The following is a 17,694-nucleotide window of genomic DNA, read 5'->3' as shown; positions in this document are numbered from 1 at the left end:
TTTTTTTATTACTATTATTTTCAGAGTGCAATTCATGTGGAATTAGCTAGCAGTGGCTTCAGGGGGATTAAACGCCGTTTCTTGAATAAGGTGAGATTGCTTTTGATTTATATGGATAATTTATGAAAATGTGAGATTCTTCCAAAGTAATGCTAAGAAAAATTGATGGAGTTACTTCAAATTGAAGTTCTAGATGATAAGATTAAAGCAAAAGTAAGTTTTTGGCCTAAGATTTCACGGTGTAAGGTTTTGATGTCATGGTGGAATTATATTTTTCTTTTCAAATTGAAGCAAAAGAACTCATTTTTTGCGATTGTGATGATACATACTTGATGAGGGAAAAGATGTTTAGTTTATTTGTTTTAGATTATAATGAAGCCTAGTAAAATGGTTCATGTGAACTTCTTAAATTGTTCTTGTTTATTCAAGTTGATTTGTCAAAGTTGATTTGTCATGTATTGAAAATATTTTCTAAGTTGATTTGTCATGCATACATTGGAACAAATGGTAGTCTTTGTTCTTATTTTTATTGTTAAATTGTTCTTCAAACAACTTAAAGTTAAAATTCTCTTTCACATAGTGGTTAAATTGTTATTCAAGTTGTTAAATTGTTCTTGTGTTTCTTTCAAAAATTTAAATTGTTCTTGTTCTTTTTGAATCGTTAAATTGTTCTTTAAACAACTCGAAATTAAATTGTTCTACAAGTTGTTAAATTGTTCTTGTTCTTGTATTAATTGTTAACAATATTATAAGGAGTTCTTGGTGATATTATTGAATATTATATAATCTAATTATTATAAAGTTTAAGTATAGGAAATGATTTTGAATAAGGCATGGGTCAAAGTAAAAGATCGTTCATCTATTGATTATGTAAATGGTGTTGATGAGTTTCTAAATTTTGCTCTTTCCAAAGTAAGAGAAGATGATCGAGATAGTACTACTATTAGGTGCCCTTGTAATAGTTGTCGCAATATATTTCTTAAAACAAAATGTGATGTAAGATTCGACTTGCTTAAGGGAGGAATGTATGAGAAGTACACTTTTTGGGAACTTCACGGGGAAGAATTAGTTGAATCAAGTGATGGGGATGATGTTGATGAGTCGAATGACATTGATAGTGGTTTCACAATGTTGCAAGATGCATGTGGAGTTGGTGCTATGAATGTTGGGAGTGCTGAAGAGGCTTTAAATAATGTTGAGGAGTATGAGAAACCTAACGCAAATACAAAAAAGTTTTTCAAACTTTTAGAGGAGTACCAAGAACCATTAACAATGCATGGCACAACAATGTCTACATTGTCATATATTGTTAAATTATTACATTTAAAGGTTTTGAATAATTGGTCTGATAAGTCTTTTGATAGTTTACTCCAATTAGAACGTCAAGGCTATGGCGCTTACCTTCCAACTTCTTATTACGAGGCTAAGAAACTCATTAAAGACTTGGGCCTTGATTATTATAAGATTCATGCTTGTGAAAATGATTGTATTCTTTATTGGAAAGAGCATGAAAAATTGATTAAGTGTCCCACTTGTGGTTTATCAAGGCTAAGAAACTTCTTATGTTGGATTTTGTTGTCATGGGTTCTGGTCTTTGGCATATGCTTCATGCTATGTTTGAGTTGGAATTGTGATGATTTGATTGTGAATTTGATGCTAAATTCTAAATGCTTTCCCTATACACGTAATGCTTTTGTTAGTGAATATCATGATAAATGCTTTGCGTATTATGTCTCAACAAAAAGTGTAGGGATGGTTTGATTGTGAATATCATGCTAAATGCCTTCCCTATAAAGTACTCAATATTGGGGCTTATTTGATTCTTAATTACTAACAAAATTATTTGGTGTAGGCAAACATATCTTCGTTGGAAATTTTTTGTAGTCAATGACAAAATATCTACAAGCATTTTGGATGCGCGATGTTTTTTGTTATGAAGTAGCTATATGTGCACTTGTAAATTTTTGGACTTTTTCGAAGTGCCTTTCACTTGTAAATTTTTGCATGAAAACTTGTATATGGTAGGAGAATTATTTTGGAAAATTGGTTATGTAGAAACTTGTATATGAATTATGTATATTTTTTACACACAATAATATTTGGGACGTGTGATATTTTGGGATACAAATTAATATATAATGATAATCGGTGATATTAGTTTAGTTGACTATAAATTATTTATTATTTTAATTGTCTAATTTATATATAGATTGTAGGTTGTTTCAGAAGATAACAAAGTCGTTGCAAAAAATGTGTATGTTTTTTGCAACGGTAATAGTTGTTGCTAAAAACATTAATAAAAAATTTTACTTAATTGTTTTCCCTATAGTAAAGACGTTGCAAAAGATTGACTATCATGTATTGCAACAACTTGAATTGTTGTGAAAAACAGATATTTAACAATGAAAACAGTTATAGCTAAAAAGGCAGAAAATTTGGCAACGAGCTTTTTTGTTGCTAAAAACGTTGGAAGGAATTGCAACGATACTTCTTTTGAAACAATAGAACTCGTTGCAAAAAACAGATACTTCTTTTGCAACAATAGAACTCGTTGCAAAAAACAGATACCTTTTGCAACCACCATAGTCGTTGCTAAAAGCTTTAGCTACGGCTGTACAATGGAATTCGTTGCAAAAATCATATTTTGCAACGAAATCAGGTTTTTAGCAACGACTTATTCTGTTGCTAAAATAACTTTTCTTGTAGTGGTTGATGGTGTGTGGATATGTATATGTGTGTGTATGATGATGTGGGAGTCATTATGGGCTTCAGATGAGCCACTCGACCAAAGTCATGGTGTGCTCGACCGAGCATGTTGGGTCGACCAGATCAGTGAGCATTCTGATCTGCTGCTCGACTGAAAACCAAGTCGCTCGACCAAGGGAAATTTCGCTCGACCGGTCGAGCGAAGGTCCAGAATACACTCTGTTTTCTTGCGCGATAAGTTTTACGAGAATGTTTTAATGTGGGCCTTTGCCCAATCATTTGTATACGGCTTCTACTATAAATAGGAGTCTCATACACTCACTCCAATGCATTCAAACCCTAGCTAAACACGAACTCATCTTCTTTTATCTTCTTCAAGTGTAATACTTCTTTGTAAGAGTTCTTGAAAACTCCATTGTTTCTTCACATAATCAAGCAAGCTAACCACCACCGACGATGTAGCCCACATTGGGGTGAACCTCGTAAATCTTGTGTCTTTGTTATTGCTTTGTTTCTTATTGTTTCTCATTGCTTTTTATTGAAGTGTCGTTTCATTGCATTGAACACCCTTACTATTGGTCTCGAGTGATTGTTAGGGATAAAAATTGAAACTTTAGACCTTAATGTGAATGATATATCAGTTACTATTATTTTTTTCTATGGCTACTTTAGATGTGATACGAGTAATGTGTAAATAACAAAAAAAGTGTATTGGTATGAATGAGAGAGAATTTGGCTGGTTAAATTTCGTTCGTTTTGTTATCAACTTGTATGCGACTCAGTCGCAATTTTCCCAAACTTTCTATCATATATGAAAATAAGCATTGGACATTTGATTTAATTGATTTTTGGACTTTTCCCGAATGTTGTTGAAAAATTTGGAATCTCCTTAGTGGTATTTTGGCGCTTTCTACATATTTTATTTAAAAATAATTCCGAGATTGCTCGTTTCCCGGACAGTGGAATTTGTAGAAGAAGGTTTCCTCTGCTACAAAGTAGAAGTAAATTACTTTCATTCATGGGGCTTGGTTGTTTGACTACATGGGTCCATTTTTTGTGTCAAAGCAAGGAAAGCGATGATATTATGTCATTGTTATCAAAGCAAATAGATTTATTGGAGATTGACTCTTAATTTTATTATTATTATTATTATAATCGACTCACAAATGAGATAAGTCATAAATTTGAGGATTTTTTGCATGTTATTTGGATAATATTTTTGAATATGAACTTATAATTTATCGTGGGTGATGAATTTGATGAGTGTCATAAATGTGATTTGATATTTTAATGAGTATATCTTTACATATGTTATATATTAAGTGGATATATTACAATTTGTTTGAGTAATTGTGAAGTATGATTTTGATTCATATTCTTGTTAGTCACCAAGTTATTTAATGAAACATAGTCATGTTAATATTTTAAAAGTGCATGTTATAGAATAGATTATTTCATACCTAATTTTGGTAACATGAGTATATTATTTTACTAAGATGTTTGTCCTAGAAAAAGACACTTTATGTTTTAAAAGTTTGCGTCTTGATCGTTGTTGTATTATGAGTCTATGATCTTGTGTCAGAGATATGTTTTATTACGACAACATAATTAGTGTTACTTTGCACATATGAGCGTATGACTATTTTCACATAATTCATTTTGATTAAGTTTATGCGGAGATTATGTGTCATAGAGTTATGTGAGTTTAAGTGTAGTCATTATATTGAGATTTTGTAACTCTTATTATCTTATACTAATTAGATGGACTAGTCAAATTGTTTTTTATGTTATTGTTCCTCTTAATGTAGTAATATATGTGTAGAGATTTGATGTCTTCTAAAATTAGTCAAACGATGATGTTGGTAATAAACTTGTATACCAAAGGTGATTTACTACTTGATCATAAATTTGAGAGGAGTAATGGCATTTTATTATATGACCGTTATAATGACTAATTTGATGATGTATGTTAACAATTATTTTTAAGAGGGTAATAATATACTCATCTTTTATGAGTTCCTATTGATCTTATTGCTCTACCTCAAGATAAGTTTGTGCATGGAGGTGCAAAAGAGCAAGCCGAGTTCATGGTCAAGATTCACAAGGAAGTGAGGAAGAATATTGAAAAGGCCAATGAGACTTACAAGAAACAAGCCAACAAAAGAGTTAGAAACGTGAAGAACTTTGAAGTTGGTGACTTAGTGTGGATTTACATGAGGAAAGAAAGATTTCCTAGTCAAAGGAAAAACAAGCTCATGCCACGAGCTGAAGGTCCATTTGAAGTAGTGGAAAAGATCAATGACAATGCATACAAGGTTGATTTGGGTGGAAGGCATGGCGTCTCAAGTACGTTCAATGTGGGTGATCTTGCACTATATTATGATGATGAAGAATTGAGGGCAATTCCCTTTGAAGAAGAGGAGGATGACCAAGATGGTCAAGGTACAAGTGTCCAAGATGTCCAAGTCCAATCCAATGCAAGGGAATTAATTTTGTCCAAGTCTTATTTTGATCATAGCATGCACGGTCCAAATAAGTCATCAAATGGTTGTACTTTGCTAAGTATGACTAAGTACTTTGTTGAAAGTATAAATTAAAGGGTGTCGGTTACAAGGAATTAATTCCAAACAGTTTTGGAATACGAAGGGGCATGTTTTAAGGAGATTTAAAGCTGGTTTTTAATCTCATTTAAAGCTGCAGTTTTGGAATTCAAAGGGGCATGTTTTTAGGAGTATTTATGGCTGAATATTAACCTTTTTTAGTGGGGGTTACTAGGCATTATTGTAGGAGTAAAATGCAATAATAAAGAAGCTTAAATGGAGGAGTAAATGGGAGTTACCAGGCAAATGAATGGGCTGTTTTGGATGTTACTTTGCACACTTGAAGGAGCCATGTGAAGAGTTTAATTGCTGGCCATTTCTTCCCTAGTTTTAATCTTTGTTTAATTAGTCTTAAGTGTGTGTAATGGAGATTAATGTGGACATTGATTAGCCACTTAATTCTCTTTTATTTTGTTGTCTTTTTATTTTCTTTTGTGAATTTATTTAGGCAAGTGAAAGGTTGTAATTATTTAATGTAAGAATGCTATATATAGCATACTTTGATGAATGAAAAACACATCCAGAAATTTGCCAAAAAACTTGTGTTTTGTTTATTGAACTTGACTTGTGTTTAGTCAATTTTAATTGTCCAAATTTGAGTGTTCCAAATTTGAAGAGTTAGAGTTTTAGTGAGAGTTCCTAAAACTAAAGCTTGTAGTTGACGATTTGGTGAGAGTTCCCTAATCTAAGCTACACCCAAACAAGTGAGTGAGTGTTCCTCCTTGTTATATCCTCAAGTTTAGGGTGAGAGTTCCCCTAACTAATCTGATCATACTAAAAAAATATACCAAAAAACGTGTGACCCCTTTAACTTATCATTTTGTAACAAGGTTTCTCGTCTTGTTTACACATCATTATTGTTATGAATAGTAGTATACTAATGTGATTATGAGAGTATACTAATGTGTGACTTGAGTGCACTTTAATGGGATGAATTCATGAGTGTGACTCTTGAGTTGTGGAATCCAAAAGGGTGTAATAAGGTGAAGAGTATTCATGGGAATTATTGGTGTTAATGAAGATTAAGGTGAAGAGTATTCATGTGTGTGACTCTTGAGATAATGCCTCTTCAAATCCTTAGACTTAATTCTTAGTATTCATTACCCAAAATTAACTATGTATTTATGTGAGCCATTCATCTTCAAGTACCTAGTACTATAAATAGGGCTCTCATACCCACACTTCAAGTATATGTGCAAAACACATCAAACACAACCCTTAAGCCAAACACATAGCCTATTGTTGTTATCTCTATCTCAATTGTAATTCTTCATATTGAAGTGTTGTTTGTATTCATTTGATATAATATAAACATAAACTACACACCACGGAGGACGTAGCCATCATTGGGTGAACCTCCTTAAATCTTTGTGTCCTTGTTTGTTACTTTGTCAAACTTAATTTTGCTCATTGTTGTTTGTTCTTAACATCGTAAGTATTTGGCGATCGTTTTCAATTGGTATCAGAGCCAAGGTTATTTTGCGGTGTTTTAAGAAATTATTACTTGAAAATCATGACTACAATGAAGCTCGATATTGAGAAGTTTGATAGGAATGTAAACTTTGGCTTATGGCAAGTCAAAATGAGAGCCATTTTGATTCAAAATGGTGTGCACAAGGCGATTGATGGTGTAGAGAAGATGCCGGAAGGAATGTCCGCATCGAGATGGGAAGAGATAGACACAAAGGCGTTATCGGCAATCCAATTATGCTTATCCAATGAAGTTCTAAGAGAGGTTGTTAAAGAAACAACAACCAAGAGTATATGGGAGAAATTGGAATCACTCTACATGGCCAAGAGTGTTACCAATAGGCTACTTTTGAAGAGTAGACTCTACGACTTACGCTTGGAGGAAGGTAAACTTTTAAAACCTCACTTGGATGAGTTTTGTTCCATTGTTATGGATTTACAAAACATTGATGTTAAGCTTGATGATGAAGACTTGGCAATTTATCTTTTATGTTCTTTACCCTCTTCTTATAAAAATTTTAGAGAAACTCTACTTTATGGTAGAGATAATTTGAGTAGTGATGATGTGAAGAATGCCTTGACTCAAAGGGATCTCATTGATACACAATTGTCACAAAAGTCACCAAGCAATGCTAGTGACGGTTTGTCTGTAAGAGGGAGGTCACAAGAGAAAGGTTCCACTAGTGGGAGTGGAAACAAGGGTAAAGGAAGGTCCAAGTCCGTGAGGCCAAACAAAAATAAGTCTTGTAACTATTGCAAGCTTAAGGGCCACATCAAGAAGGATTGTTGGAAGCTTAAGAGAAAGCTAGAAGAAGAGGCAAGGGAAGGAACTAGCAATGCCAATGCTAGTTACGTGAATGATAGTGATGATGGCGATGTTCTTGTTGCCACTCATGAGTACAAAGGTAATAATGAATGGATTCTTGATTCGGGGTGCACATTCCACATGACTCCCAACAAAACTTTCTTCCATACATTTGAAAGTGTTGATGGGGGAAATGTTACCATGGGAAACAACACCACATGTAAGGTTGTTGGGATTGGGAGCATTAAAATTAAAATGTTTGATGGGATTGTGAGGACCTTAACCGATGTAAGGTATGTCCCGGGCTTGAAAAAGAATCTTTTATCTTTGGGTACTCTTGATAAGATCGGGTGTAGAATCACTTGTGAAGGTGGAGTTATGAAGGTAGCCAAGGGTTCACTAGTGGTGATGAAGGGGAGGTTGAATGGGAGTTTGTATGCTCTTCAAGGTTCAACCATTCTTGGCTCGGCGAATGTATCCACAAGCACAATGTCCGATCGTGACACCAAACTTTGGCACTTGAGGCTTGGTCACATGAGCGAAAGAGGTATGTTTGAACTCTCTAAACAAGGTTTATTTGATGGAAAAAATTTTGGGAACCTTGGTTTTTGTGAACATTGTGTTTATGGGAAACACAAGAGAGTTAGTTTTAAACCCGCCATCCACAACACTAAGGGAATATTAGATTATGTCCATTCCGACTTGTGGGGGCCTTCACGAACGCCCTCCCTTAGTGGTTGTAGCTACATGTTGACCTTTATTGATGATTACTCTAGAAAAGTTTGGTGTTACTTTATAAAACATAAATATGAAGTTTTTGATGTCTTCTTGGAATGGAAGAAGATGATTGAAAAGAAAGCCGGTAGGAGCATCAAGACCTTGAGAACCGACAATGGTCTTGAATTTGTTGATAGCAAGTTTCTCAATTATTGTTCTAATGAAGGTATTGTTAGACATAGAACTTGTGCAGGTCGTCCTCAACAAAATGGTGTTGCGGAGAGGATGAATAAAACGTTATTGGAAAGGGCAAGATGCATGCTAAATCAAGCAAATTTGGGGAAACAATTTTGGGCCGAAGCGGTGGCTACGGCATGTTATTTGATCAACCGTTCACCTCATACCGCCTTGAAGTTCAAGTCGCCACAAGAGGTATGGTACAACACTCCGGTAAACTATTCTAGTCTTAGAATCTTTGGTTGTCCAGCTTATATTCATGTAAATGATGGTAAGTTAGAACCTAGGGCTAGAAAAGGTATCTTTGTGGGGTATGGAGTGGGTGTAAAGGGGTATAGGGTATGGTGTAATGAATCAAAGAAAATTATTGTTTCTAGAGATGTTGTTTTTGATGAAGATAGCATGCTTGTATCTAATGTTGAAAAACCTTTTAATAATGATGATAATGAAGCACAAGTGGAGGTTGAATCCTCCAATGTTGATAATGAGAAAAATGATGATGTTCAACAAAGGTCTCCTCCTTTGTCCACAACTAGGCAAAGAAGGAAGATCGTGGCTCCAAGGAGGTACATTGAAGAGTGTGATTATGTTGTTTATGCTCTCAACATTGCTAGCGAAGTTGAAGGGTTAAATGAACCAAGTACGTACAAGGAGGCTATGGCCTCAAATGACTCAAGCAAGTGGTTGATTGCTATGAAACAAGAGATGGAATCTCTTGCGAAGAATGGAACTTGGGATATCATTGTTGCACCAAAGAAAAAGAAGATTGTGGGGTGCAAGTGGATATTCAAGAGGAAGGAGGGTCCTTCTAGTGATATTCCTCCCATATACAAAGCAAGGGTTGTTGCAAAGGGATACTCTCAAATTGAGGGTATTGATTTTCACGAAGTTTTCTCTCCGGTCGTGAAACACTCTTCTATTAGGGCATTGCTTGCTTTGGTGGCGATGGAGGATTTGGAGTTACATCAATTGGATGTAAAGACGGCTTTTCTTCACGGTGAGCTTGAAGAAGAAATCTTTATGAAGCAACCGGAAGGTTTTGAGGTAGCCGGTAAGGAGAATCATGTGTGTAGATTGAAGAGGTCATTGTATGGGTTGAAGCAATCTCCAAGGCAATGGTACAAAAGGTTTGATTCCTTTATGATTTCACATGATTTTGTTAGAAGTTCTTATGATAGCTGTGTTTATCTTAAGAAATTTGAAGATGGTTCTTTACTATATTTGCTCTTATATGTTGATGATATGCTAGTAGCATGTAGCTCTTTGCTTAAGGTGGAGGACTTGAAAGAGTTGCTTTCAAGTGAATTTGATATGAAAGATCTTGGTGAAGCCAAGAAGATTCTTGTGATGGAGATTTTGAGAGATCGGGCTAAGGGTGTCTTATACCTTAGTCAAAGGAAGTACATTGAGAAAGTTGTTCAACGTTTCTCCATGGATGATGCTAAAGGTGTGTCTACTCCTCTTGCTTCTCATTTCAAATTGTCCAAGAATTTGTGTCCACAAACAAAAGAGGAAGAAGAGCAAATGGTAAGAATTCCATACACTAGTGCCGTTGGTAGCGTTATGTATGCTATGGTATGCTCTAGGCCCGACATTGCTCATGCGGTGAGTTTGGTGAGTAGATATATGTCTAATCCGGGTAAGGGACATTGGGAGGCACTAAAATGGCTATTGAGGTATTTGAAAGATACTTCAAATGTTTGTCTCATGTATGGGAAAAATTCAAGTGAGCTAACCGGGTTTTGTGACTCGGATTATGGTGGTGATCTAGATAATAGAAAGTCCACAAGTGGGTTTGTGTTTACTTTGGGTGGTTCGGCGATTAGTTGGCAATCATCTTTGCAAGATGTGGTTGCTCTTTCTACAACCGAAGCGGAGTACATAGCCGTGGCCGAGTCATTCAAGGAAGCAAAATGGCTTAAAGGTCTTGTTGGTGAAATGTGCAATAAAGTGTGTGAGGTAAGTGTACATTGTGATAGTCAAAGTGCAATTCATTTGGCTAGGAATCAAAATACATTTCATAGAAGGTCCAAGCACATTGATATTAAGTATAACTTTATCCGAGATGAAGTTGAGCACAAAAGGGTGTTATTGAAGAAGATTGACACATCGGAAAATCCGGCCGACATGATGACAAAGTCATTACCTACTACCAAGTTTGATTGATGTGTTGACTTGGTAGGTTTAGCTCCTTGCTTGAAATAATGCCCTCTTGGGCATTTTTGAGGTGTGTATGTTTTTATGAAGTGAATTGATGAATGTTGAGATTTGGGTGAACTCAAGTCAAGGTGGAGATTGTTATGAATAGTAGTATACTAATGTGATTATGAGAGTATACTAATGTGTGACTTGAGTGCACTTTAATGGGATGAATTCATGAGTGTGACTCTTGAGTTGTGGAATCCAAAAGGGTGTAATAAGGTGAAGAGTATTCATGGGAATTATTGGTGTTAATGAAGATTAAGGTGAAGAGTATTCATGTGTGTGACTCTTGAGATAATGCCTCTTCAAATCCTTAGACTTAATTCTTAGTATTCATTACCCAAAATTAACTATGTATTTATGTGAGCCATTCATCTTCAAGTACCTAGTACTATAAATAGGGCTCTCATACCCACACTTCAAGTATATGTGCAAAACACATCAAACACAACCCTTAAGCCAAACACATAGCCTATTGTTGTTATCTCTATCTCAATTGTAATTCTTCATATTGAAGTGTTGTTTGTATTCATTTGATATAATATAAACATAAACTACACACCACGGAGGACGTAGCCATCATTGGGTGAACCTCCTTAAATCTTTGTGTCCTTGTTTGTTACTTTGTCAAACTTAATTTTGCTCATTGTTGTTTGTTCTTAACATCGTAAGTATTTGGCGATCGTTTTCAGTTTTTTATGTTATTGTTCCTCTTAATGTAGTAATATATGTGTAGAGATTTGATGTCTTCTAAAATTAGTCAAACGATGATGTTGGTAATAAACTTGTATACCAAAGGTGATTTACTACTTGATCATAAATTTGAGAGGAGTAATGGCATTTTATTATATGACCGTTATAATGACTAATTTGATGATGTATGTTAACAATTATTTTTAAGAGGGTAATAATATACTCATCTTTTATGAGAGTTATGATGATGATAATAAATCTATTATTAAGACCTCTTATGATGGCTTATTAATAATGGGAAATTATGGGCGTTCATTAACTTATAACGACTAATTTATAATGTCTATATTATATGATGGCTAGATTTTTATGACTAATTAAATTGAGTTTTAATCATGTCATTATGTTATGAGTTAAATTTTCTTTTAATTCTTAATAATGAGAATTAGTTCATAACCAAATAAAGTTGCTAATTATCAAATCATCTTATTATCTTTATAGTAATATGTTGTTGTAAGTTGCAAACCTGGTGGTTTGTGAATTTTTAATTAGCTACCTGTAATTTTTGGATGATCTATATGATTATGAATATGAGAAGTAGAGACTCATTAAAGATTACATGATAATTTTTATGACACAAATGTTGATTAGTTTCTTCGTAATAACTAGTGTATAAACTCCATATTTTAAGCGGATGCTTAAGAAAATTATTGTTAATTGAATATAGTCATAAATTGACTAAGTGGTGTGATTTTTATGACTTATGAACAATTAACTTTGACTTTTGACATATCTTATAAGATGTATATTTGGTGGTTGTGATTTGTATTATTTATAATTTACTACTTGGGTAAATTTACCTTATTTTTAAAAAGTTGTCTACATACAATTATTATTGGATTAAAATATTATTTTCATGAGTTGGTAAATTATTGTGCATGAGATACAACGTTTATGACTAACTAGTATAAAAACTCGTGCAATGCACGAATTTATTAGTATGGAATACATAAAAATATAATTTCCATAAATAATGTAAGAATATATTATCGTGATTAAATTCAACGAGTACATATTTTTTCTAAAATTATTTATTGAATACATCACTTTTTCATTCACTTAAACATATCAAATTCTAGCTAGGTTAGGCATATTGAATTACTACAATAAATTATATAAATATCGTTCCTGTATTAGTTTTGCAGAACAATTAATTGTAAGACTTAAGCTCTTGATTAACGACTAATCAAGAAACCTAAGTGCTGGTGGAGGTTTTGTTCTTAATGCCTTGCCAGGTTATGCTAAATGATCACTCAAGAAGATGGCTGTTCCTACAGAAAGCAACATGGGGTTAGCAGGGCCCGGAATATTTTTCCAGGAATCCACTCCGACACCCAAGTCAGTAACAGAATAAGACAAGTTTGCCTAATAGGTCCTTCCAGGAGCACTGTGGCTGCAAGGTGGATTACTACTTAGGACTTATTTAGACGTGAGGTCTTTTTGATATCTGGCAAATGTTCTTTTTACGATTGATCAGAACAATTGTAATTGCTCTCAGATTTGTAATTATGCTATTTATGTTCTTCTGAAAATCAAAGTGGGTCCTTGAAAGTCAGTTGTAATAACTCTTTTGCAATAAATTACTTTGAGTTCTTTTATGTTTCTCTCTTACTAGTAGAAATTTGTTACCTCATATATGTGCCCTTTGTTCTGTATTTATAGCTCATGATTGTGCTTGTAAAACATTCTTCTGATTCTTTACTATTCCCCATAACTCTCTGCACGCCACCCTATTTTTCTTCAACGTGTCTATATTTTTAATTACTCTATTGGATTTTCCTTTATTTTCTATTACATTCTTAGCTTCTCCTTTGAACATGTGTCCCACTATCTCATAATGACCCTTTATAGTTGACAAGTGTCTCTTAAATGCACATGAGCTTCTCATGCATTAATATTACTACATACGTACAATGTCCTTTTTGACCTTCCCAGATGAATGTTGCTAGATGACTATATACTCTAAATAATTCTTCCCAAATTAGTGTTAGTCTAACCTTTCTAAATGATCTTTTATCATAATTACTCATGCTTAATCTTTTACACACACAAATACTTTACTTAATTTAGCTCCAAATTTAAAAAAAATCAAGTTCCAAATCAGATAACTATTGTCATATAATCAATTACTATCATCCATTTAAATAATTTCATTTGTCAAGGCTTCCTAAGGACGACATTTGTCATTTTCCAATATTTTTATTAAGATGTATGATTAATTTTTTCTAGAAAGTGGTTTGACTTTTTTTTTTAGATAATTAGTAAATTTTATTAAAGTTGATAAAGAGACATGCAAACAAAAATTCCAATCGTAGTCATAAAAACCCCGTAGGATAAAAGCCATAGAAAGAGAGATTTGTTGTGCAGTCATACGTCAACAAGGAAGTACAACATACTATTATAAGGTTTACACAACCAAAAGAGTAATTCAAAGGAGCAAAACACTAGTGGAAAAATCTTATCTGCTGTGTGACATATGTTACACTTTTCTGATGATGCAACATAAAATAAGTTGAAAAAATGAGGGAAAATAAGAAATCACATTTTATGCTCCGGTTATCTGAAAACCGCATCATATAAAATCATTTTTGTTTTAAAAAAATTAAAATTACACTATATGTTGCGGTTCTCTGAAAACTGCAGCGTATAGTATAATATTTGTTTAAAAAAACTAAAAATTAAACTATATGCTGCTAAAAGTTGATAGGAGGTCGAATACTCTCTAGAGGGGAGGTGAATAGAAAGTATGGACATTTAAAATTTTTGTATGGAAGAATATCTCAAGAGATTGAGTGACCTTTCGAAATTGTTTTCTAAGACAATTTTAGGTCGATTTGCAAAACTATAACATATGTGCGGAAAATAAACTTAAAGAATAACACAAGATATATTAACAAGGTTCGGTTCTAAACAACCTACTCCCCGCCTATGGGTTCTCTTTCAACCCGTAGGATTTCAACGCCTTTTATTAATAGACTTTAAGACAAACTAGAAGATCTCACTATCTTCTCTCACCACATTTTTCCCCTTGAAGAAGCGCCTTACAAGTCCCTTTAATTAAAGCAAATCCCAATCTCACAATAGATATTACAAGTTGAACACTTTGAAAATCATTCTAAGTTAGGCGTATTAAACTATGAAATAATCTAACTCTTTTTTAACACTTAAGCCTATTACAAATTGTAAGAGCTAGATGAACTAAGAATTACAACTCTTTTTAATACTTAGAGAATATTAGATCTTAAGTTAAGAGAGAAAATTGTAAGAAGAGGTGCATCCTTAATTCTTGAACGAAGCCTTGTATTTATAGATGTCATGCCTCAACATATCCTTGAAGAATAAAGCTTCATCCGTTAATTTCGTTGATCTAGATATCCTGTGCTAGTCTTCAGGACCTTGAGCTTTAAATCAATCTCACGTTGCACTCACAGCTCATATATTTTCGTCATTGTGTGCTGTAATTTGCTTTTAATAACCAATCCTATGCTGCCACTGTAACACCCCATAATTTATCGAGTTTAGAAATAAATAAAATATAATAAAATAAAGTATAATAAAATACAATAAATATGTAATATTAAATTATATTATTTTACATAGTTAATTACAAGAAATAAAGTGAGTTAAATTTTAACGGTAACGAATTTTATCGCGTACGAGGTTATCGCGTGACAATTAACAATAGTATAATAATTGTTTAATTAATTAATTAACAAAAAAAAAAAATAGGGGAAGGGGAATAGGTGGCCGGTTGTGTAGGAGTAAGGGGAGGAGTTTTGTAACTCCTCTCATAAGTGTGAATTATGACACTTTAAGCCGTCCCTTAATTTGCCTATTAATCCTTAAGCTTCAATTTGAATTCCTCACATTCTTAATCTTCTAAGTGAAGAAAAAAAAATTCAGAAAATTCTCCCTTGTTGCTCTTGGTTTTCGGCACTCAAGGAAAAAAAAAACATTTTTGTTCAATCCAATCTTCTAATAAAAGGGTAAGTAAGTTGGGTTGTTAATTATAAATTTTATTTATAAGAAATTTTAGTATGGGATTACATAATCTTCTTTTTTTTTTAATGATGATATCCTATGACTTATTAGGAGGATTGAGTATTTTATATAAGTTTTCTTTAATAATCATTTGATAAAATTGGTTTGTTAAAAGGATTAAATCCTATTTCTATTATATAAAATTTTCTTTGATTTACATTCTTTAACAAAGTTTAAATTTGTTATAAGAATAAAGTCTATTCAAAGGTTAAAATGGATTTATTTTACGATTTATATTTCTCTAGCAAGATTTTAGTTTGTTAGAAGAAATTTTAAGTGTATGGATTAAGTAATGTAGGTATCCATGAGTTAATAAATCCTTTAACAAAATTTGATTTGTTTAAAGGATTGTCCTTATATATATATGTTTTGATTCAAAAAAAAATAAAAATAAAAATGATGGTTTATGGTTCTCTATAAAATTTTAATTTAATAAGAAAATCAAGTAATTAATTTAATCATGGTTTACGAAATTTTAAGTGCTCTTGAAGGATCTTGTGGATGAGTATGTCTTAAGTTGTTAGCCTTATGTTTTGATGGTGGTTTAGATTGATGATGGGATTTCGTGTATTGTTAGATGTGTGGAAATATCAAGTGGTTGTGTGATAGGAGAATTGGTCTTGTTTGTTTTATTTTAGTAGAATGTAAATTCGGTTTCGGTTAGGTGTATCTTGGTTATGAGATTTAAAAAGGATTAAATAATTTAAATAATAAAAATAAAATAAAATAAAAATAATTAAAGTAAAAGGAATTTCGGACAGCAGCTGCTGCCTCGGTAGTGGCGCCCCGATCCGAGTGTTGGGTGTGTTTCGTTGTTGTTTTACTTAACCGATGCGTTTTAAAACTCGTTAAAACGCTTAAAATAATTAAAAATAGTAATTGGATGCTAGAAATTATGAAATTTGGTACCCAAGGTAATTGATGCGTTCTGGACGCAGCGGTGAAGTCGGATTTTTAATTTGAATTTCTAAACTGTCCGAAATGGCCATAAAAGTTTCTGGACAGAATGTAAAATTTGGAACTATTGGGAGTTGGATGAAAACATTTGATATTATCAAGTCTTAGTGATATCTTAATGGTATTGAGTGGATTAAATGTTTAAACACGATCTAATACGTGATCGTTTTGTGTGTGTGTGTGTGTTATTTAGGACCTCGTTTCATAAGAGGGCGAAATTCTTATTGTGCTTGAACAACGTGTGTTGCAGCGTTCAAAGGTACACGCTTAGACCATACTGTTTATATGGTTGTGCAAGTAATGCTGTTTTATTTCTAATCGAGGCTTTGTAAATCACATAAGGATTAGACACCTCAAATAATATGAAATAATTAAGTGAAACTGAGAATTTATGTGTTAGTCACCCTAAGGGATTGACGTTTGGTTATGTTACCCAAAGAGGGTTAACAAATGGTTTGGAATATTATAAATTATTGTTCCCATGGCAGTTTTGGATCATTACGGTCACCATGGGGGTATGCATACTTTAGCCTTTGACGACCCGAACAGGACGGGCAACGTCTTAGGTCGGTGGTTGCCTTGGGATTAGCTCTCCAAAGTGTATTCCACCAAAAATATTTGAAATTATACTTGGACGACCCGAACAGGACGGGCAACGTTACAAGTTGAAATTATCTAAAAATAAATGGTTTATACTTGAACGACCCGAACAGGACGGGCAACGTTTCAAGATTGGAAATATTGAATAAAGAATATGTATTAGAGCCTTTGCATGCTAGGGTAAACACAATGCTTGTATTCAACCTGTTTGATATATGTATGAAGTCTCCGACGTGTATTGGTCGTTCTTTGGAACCTGCTACGTGTTGTCATACGACGTGCAGTAGGTTGATTGCAGGTGGGGGCTGGAGTGAGGACTCAGCTTAGAACCCGTAACCATCAAGTCTAAGACATACTTTGTAATAAGTTTATGAGTCGAAATAACTCAGTTTATGTAACGAAAGTTTAAGACGTTTTTCTTTTTACCTCGTACAACTTTTTAGCTAGTCTAGAGGCCGGTAGGCTCTCGAGTTGTATGTAAAGACTTCTGCTGACTTGTTTTATTTTGTTTGGCGTTGTTTCCTGCGTTGACCGTATTCCTTTACCGTTGGAACGTTGGCGATCCGAGTGGAAAAATGAATTTTCTTGTGTCCGTTTGTGAACCGG

Source organism: Amaranthus tricolor, chromosome 15 (assembly GCF_026212465.1).
Source record: "Amaranthus tricolor cultivar Red isolate AtriRed21 chromosome 15, ASM2621246v1, whole genome shotgun sequence".
In the NCBI taxonomy this organism is placed as follows: Eukaryota; Viridiplantae; Streptophyta; class Magnoliopsida; order Caryophyllales; family Amaranthaceae; genus Amaranthus; species Amaranthus tricolor.
The sequence above is the reverse complement of the archived record's forward strand: the minus strand, read 5'-3'. Positions refer to the sequence as shown.